Genomic DNA, 7,142 nt, shown 5'->3' with positions numbered 1-7,142 from the left:
GGAGGGTCCAGTGACCTTCTCCACACCTTCCTACGAGGGAATCTCAACAGACAGCAAACCCCACCTCAAGGGTCTCTAGCGAGGCGTCACCTCTCTCCTGACGAAGGCCGTCCCCTCGGAGGGTTTGACCCCAGGGAGGCAGTTTGGTTTGCCTGGCAGTTCTGCCCGAATTGCACTCAGCTGATTAAGTACTGGCAAATGAGATGGATGCTATAAACACCAAGTGGCTCCTTTCCAGAGTCTCATTCAGGACCTGTGAGGCAGGATTTAGCTGTGAGTGTCAGAAGAGGCCAAAGAAGAGTGACATCCACCAAGCCCCTTTCTGGGAGAGCTGCGTTTGGACTCTGTGAAGGGGCCTCATTGCTGAGGGAATTCCAGTTCAGTTCACCTTAAAGCCTCCGGGGAGATCCTGCTCAGGCTTTTCTGGGCATATCTGGAGCTCCAATGGCGGCTTTTGCATCGGGCCAGGCTGGGAAATATCGCAGAGGACCTAAGAGTTATCTCATGGCTAGGGGTCTGATAGTCTCAAGTCAGGGACCTCAATTTCTCTATCTGAGACTCAAAGATAGTGAGTGGTTGCCTCTTACAGGGGATGTCAGGCTACGGGGATTTCAGACCGTTCAGGGTAGGAGGCACTAATAGTGTCCCCTGGACAGAGGGGGATGCATCCACATCTTACCTAGAGGGTCCAGGCTGAGGGCGGTGGACTTTACTGAAAGTATCCCAGTCAGCCCATGAGCTAAATGTTCACTTGTTTTTAAATTTAATTCAACTTTTATTTAACTTTTTAAAACTCAGTGTGAGTATATGTGACTTGTATGAGGGTTGTCCTTGGAGTTTAGAAGAGAGTATCGGTCTGGGATCTCCTGGAGCTGGAAGTACAGGTGGTTGCCAGCGGCCCAAAGTGGGTGCTGGGAACTGAACTCTGGTCCTCTGCATGAGCAGCCAGTGCTCGTAACTGTTAAGCCCTCTCTCTAGCCCAAACACCCACTTGAAAAATTGTATTTATTCTTCTATTTTTATTTTCTTGAGACAGAGTCTCATGTAGCCCAGGCTGACCTCAAACTCTAGGTAGCCGAGGATAAAGTCTCACGCAGCCCAGGCTGGCCTCAAACTCACTAGGTAGCTGAGGATGAACTTGAACTTCTGGTTCCCCTGCCTCCACCTCCCAGGGGCTTGGACTGTAGCTGTGCCACAGTGTCCGCCTGGTTCTCTGTTTACTCTTTAAATAGCACATGTGCACAGAATGAAACCCATGGAGATCTCAGTGTGGGAAGTGTCCCACACTGATGCCCTACTCCCGGTCACTCCCTTCTGGGGACCCAGTTCCTGTCCCTCCAGTTTCATCCCTGGAGACATAAACCGCCAAGGCAAAGCTTCACGGGAGAGCGCTCTGGGGTGTTCAGGCCCTGCAGCTGAACTCCGTTCAGTTTGAGAGGAATAGGTGTGCTTGAAATAGAGGGGTGCCCCTTCTGTCCTGTGAGAACAGAAGAAAAGAAACCAGAACACCAACCTCGCTAGACACTGTGCCCATCTGTGCCTGTGTCCTGAACCCCACTGCTTTTAGAACAAAAAGGGATACATTTCTGTCCTCTGTAAGCTCCCAGTCCTCGCGGGGTGTCACAGGGGATCCTCTAGTAGGCAAGCACACTTTTGTCTTCTTATGTCCAACGGCTATCACACACATATGTTGTGATCACACACATATATGCACATATACGCACATCTATAATCAAAGAGGAACACAGTTAGCTTCATATTTATACTATTTTAGATTTTCACTTACAAAAAAAAAATTGAGACAGGGTCTTATGTAGCCCAGGCTGTCTTTGAACTCAAAATGTGGCCACGGCTGATCCTGAGCTGATTCTCCTGCCTCTACCTCCCTAGTACTGGGATTGCAGGAGTGTGCCACTAAGTCCATCTTTTTCCATTCATTATTAAAAACACTTTTTACATTGACTGTTTTGCCTGAGAAATGTTCCATCTCTGTGCATGGCTGCCTTAGGCCTTCATGCTGGCGCGGGTACCAATGCTGCAGGGACGTGTGGGATGCATCTAGCAGATTCTCTAAGAACAGACCTTTCAGCGTTCATTTCAGTGACTCTTAGCTGGGGTAGTTGTGCCCCAGCCTCCACTGGGGTCTGATAGGGTCGGGAGTGGGTGGGTGAACTTACTGGGCAGCAGTAGCTGAAGCACCGAGCCTGAAGTGCCAGCAAGGCGGAGGTCCCCGCTGCCTGAGGGAGAGAAGTGTCACAAAGGCCTAAAGTTCATGTCACTCACAAAGCTGGGGTGTGGGGGGAACACTGTCCTTTCTACAGGGGAGGGGGTGTAGGTGTGGCTCAGCACAGAGTGCTTACTCAGCATGCCCAAGACCTGGATCCCATTCCCAGCACCAAATAAAACAGGGATGGGAGAAGCTCAGTGTAATGAGCAATCCACATGCGTCTGTTTAAGGAGCATCAAGGATTTATTAAGATACAAAAGGGGGAAAACACTCATGAATACAGGATATGGTAAACCCAGTTGCAGCATCCTTGGAAAGATGGGGACTAATCATACGCTGCTTCACACCCAATCACATGCTGCTTCACACCCAATCACACGCTGCTTCACACCCAATCACACGCTGCTTCACACCCAATCACATGCTGCTTCACACCAATCACACGCTGCTTCACACCCAATCACATGCTGCTTCACACCAATCACACGCTGCTTCACACCCAATCACATGCTGCTTCACACCAATCACACACTGTTTCACACCCAGTCACACACTGCTTCACACCCAATCACATGGTGCTTCACACCCTCGGTCTTCACCACCCAATAGAGAGCGACCCTCCTCCCTTCCTTCCTTATAAAAGGTCACATAGGCAGACAAAAGGCACCACCTCTATTGGGCCAGATAGTCCAAGGTCATGGGTGGAGTGAATTCCCACTACAGCCCAGTACAGTATGTATTTGGGATGCCTGATCCCTGGGTTTGATTCCCAACACTGTCTAAACCAAGCGTGGTGGCACACACCTGTAATATGTAGGTGGGAGCAGGAGGGTAGGAGTTCAAGGTCATCCTCAGCGACCTAGCACGCTTAATGCCAGCCAGGGCTATCTGTAACTTGTCTTAGATAAACAATGGAACAAACGGGTGGAGGAAGGAAAGGCTGGGAGTCCTCTGAGGGAGGCGGCCAGGAGAGGCCAACACTCAGGAGGGAGGTTTCGGGCATAGCTATGTCATTTACCTCCCTAGATGCCTAGACTCCAGAGCTGTGGGAGGGGCATCCAGCAATTATCCTCCCTGAACTCAGCACAGTTATTAAACAGCATTGAAGCTTTTAATTACCAGCCTATTAGCATACTACAATGGGAGCAACACTTGCTGAATAACAGCCTAGGGCCTGCGAAAGCAAGGCCTGTTCTTACCACTAATTAGGAGGGAACTGTAGAAGCCGGAGGAGGGAGTCAGGCTTTCCAGAGAAGATAATTGGATAAAGATTAGTTCTTCCTCTGCCCATCATTTGCAGGCAGATGGTATTGCTCCTGTGATCCACTTGCCAGCATGTTCCATGCGGGATGTGAGCATGTGATGGTAGTTTGCATGGTACAGCACTTTACAGTTTCCTTTCTTCCTTCCTTCCTTCCTTCCTTCCTTCCTTCCTTCCTTCCTTCTTTCTTTCTTTCTTTCTTTCTTTCTTTCTTTCTTTCTTTCTCCTTTCTTTCTTCTTTTTTTTTTGAGGCAGAGTTTCTCTGTAGCTTTGGAACCTCTCCTGGAACTAGATCTGTAGACCAGGCTGGCCTTGAACTCACAAAGATCTGCCTGTCTCTGCCTCCCAAGTGCTGGGATTAAAGACGTGCACCACCACCATGCAGATCACTTTACAGTTTCCAAATCCATCTCTGTGTGTGTCATCTCTCTGAGTCCTATGAGATGGTCAGGATGTCACTGTCCCCTTTTTACAGCAAAAAGACAGCAAAGAGAAACATCAGTGCCTCTCTGTAAGCCAGAGCTCAGAACTCTTGGATGGGGTTATCTTCTGAGGTGCAACTGCTGCTGTAAAATTCGAGGGGGAGGGGGACTCCATTTCACAAGCTCTGTAACCCCAGGGCAAGTGGTGAAAGCTTCCACATACCCGCCTCTCCGCGGGCACAGAGGATGGGTCCCTGCCACACAGCATCAACTCGGGGACCTAGACATCCACAGGGAGAGGAGACATCTGGGTGTGATGTGGGATTCCCCTATGTATGCTGTGAATACGTTTAATTTCCATTGGTTAATAAAGAAGCTGCTTTGGCCTATGGCAGGGCAGAATAGAGATAGGCAGGAAAACTAAACTGAATGCTAGGAGAAAGGAGGCGGAGTCAGGCAGATGCCATGTAGCTGCCAAAGGAGAAAGATGCCAGAAACTTACCGGTAGGCTACAGTCTCGTGGTGATATATAGATTAATAGAAGTGGGTTAATTTAAGATGTAAGAGTTAGATAGAAATATGCCTGAGCCTTTGGCCAAACAGTCTTGTAATTAATATAGCTTCTGTGTGATTATTTGGGTCTGAACGGCTGGGAAACAAAACCGTAGTCTCTGGTTACATGGGCAGGCCACCTGCTCCAAATGGGATCCATCACTAAGTAAATCAACCTCTTCATTTCCCTAATGGGGTTATTGAAACCCAGAGAGGGAGGTAACATGCCTGGAGTCACACAGCCATGGCCAGAGAGACTGGACTGAGATCCGACCCTTAGTTTCACATCCAAGTGAACTTCCGGCAGAGGAAAAGGGGGTTGGAGGAGAGAGAGAAAAAAAGACAGAGAGAGAAAGTGTGTGTGAGTTTATGAGTGAGTGTGTGTGAGTGTGTATGTGTAAATGTGTAGACAGAGTTAAGAGACCCTTTGTTGCTGAAGACGTTTTAGAGCTTGCTCATCACCAGGGTTTGTGTTTCCCTATGCTTTGTATAAAACAATACCAATCTCTTTTCCTCTGCAAGTGCTTTTGTAGCCCTCGCCCCGCCCCCCTAGTTCCTGGCCTCTAGATGTGCACAGATCAGGCTCCAGCTGCCACCAAGCAAGCACAGGAACAGCTTTGTTTGTTTACAAGATTCCATGTAGCCCAGGCTGGCCTCCAGCTCACTATATAGGCAAGGATGACCTTGAACTTCTCATCTTCCTGTCTCTACCTTCTGAGTGTTGGGATCACAGGTGCAGACCACCGTGCCTACTTTACGTGGTGGGAGGAATCAATCCCAGGGCTTGATGTTAGGCAAATATTCTATCAACTGAACTACACCCCCAATATGGGTTTTAAGATAGGACCTCACTATATCCCAGGCTAGCCCAGAGCTTCTAATTGTCCTGCCTTAGGTCTTGTGTTTCCAGCACCCTGACAGAATGCCCGAGATAATCAATCCACACACAGAAAGGTTTAGGCTGGTGTGATGGTGCCTGTCATCCTGTAGTTGTAGGCTGACCCAGGAGGATCAGGAGTTCAAAGCCAACGTTACTTAGTTATATAGCAAGTTGAAAGACAGCCTGGACTACAAAAGAGACCCATGATGCAAATGGAGAGCTCAAGGACAGCTTGGAGGAGTTGGTTCTCTTCCTCTGCCATGTGGGTCTTGGGGATAGACTTGACGACCTGGTGGCACGTGATTTTACTGCTGAACCATCTCCCTGGCTTCTTGTCTGCTCTTAGTAGGACCTCTGCCTGGGGCTTTGCCATCAGTCAGGACAGAACAGTGAAGTCAGCTTGGGTTCTTTGTAATCCTGCCCTACCCTGCCCTGTCCCATCTTTGTGATGGACCTGCATAGGGACTTTGGAACTTTTCTTTTTTTGCCTCTGTGGCCCAGAGCCCTACACAAAGGGCCTGGGGGCAAAGTCTGGTGCACAGGAGACCCTCTGCTTGTTTTTATTGTTGAATGAGTCTGGGGCTGGCCAACCTGGGGGACTTCAGAGCCATTTGTGAATGCTTCAATTATAAACAGAAAGAAAACTTCACTAAGGTTGAAGATCCAGGTTCTCTGAGATTGGAAGCCAAAGTCAAAGGAGGCCCTGCAGGCCTGGCTAGGGGTGCTCATCCCCAGAGTAGTTCTGAGTTCACAGAGCCTGGGAGCAGCTCTCGGACAAGCTCAGACTGGACTGTGAAAGCCACTGAGGAGGCCCATGCAGAGCATAGTGTGAAGGGGGAATGGAGGTGGGGACCCCTATTGGAAATGCTCACAATGTCACAGGAACTCAGGGGACACAAGGAGATGGGTGAAGACAGGAGGATGTGCCCTGCCTGAAGCGCTGTATGCAGACAGCTGGAAGCCTTCAGCGACCTGTGACCTAGCTAGGGAGCCACCTGCAGTGTGGTTGTACGCTCTACCAGCCCTCCATCTGCCTCAGCTTTGCCATGGTAGGTTAGGTCTGTGTCCCAGCCCCCTCTTCTTGTGGGCCCAAGATGATGGTTTATGCTGAGAGCTCTGCATAGCCATAAAAGTTAAGTGTGTTTATCCACGGCAGGCGGCTTGCCTGCCACAGAGGGTGACGACAGAACTTCAGCCCGTGGAAACCTCTTAGAGCTAAAGTCAGGATCTCCAAGTTCAGGGTGATACCAAGGTAAGGGGCCCGGGGATGGGCAGGTGAGTGACTGGTCCCCATGTACCTTCTACGGTAGAGACACCATCTGGGCCCGAGAAAGCAGGAGGCCAGCAGGAAGCTCCTCTGTCATTTCTGTGTTGCAGACAATTTGCAATGGCGTCTTCCAACCTTACAATATATCTCTTGGGTAGGACATACTGTCTTCATCTCAGAGACAGGGAAACTGAGGCACAGAAGTTACCCAAGTCATAGGCCAGAGGCAGCAGAGCCAGGATTTGAATGAGGATGCATGCAGGTCTAGGCAGCATTTTAACTACCAGGCAAAGTCAGAGTGTAAGAAATACATCATTCAAACTGGGTGGTGGTGCCACACGCCTTTAATCCCAACACTAGGGAGGCAGAGACAGGTGGATCTCTGTGAGTTCAAGGCCAGCCTGATCTATAGAAAAAGTTCCAGGACAGGTGCCAAAGTTACAGAGAAACACTGTCTTGAAAAATCAATAAAGTGATTAAATCATCCTGTGGTATCTTGAACACAGGACTAGGGACCTTCAGAGAATCTTCTT

The sequence above is a fragment of the Microtus ochrogaster genome, linkage group LG8, assembly GCF_000317375.1.
Source record: "Microtus ochrogaster isolate Prairie Vole_2 linkage group LG8, MicOch1.0, whole genome shotgun sequence".
NCBI lineage: Eukaryota > Metazoa > Chordata > Mammalia > Rodentia > Cricetidae > Microtus > Microtus ochrogaster.
Note: the sequence above shows the minus strand (reverse complement) of the source record.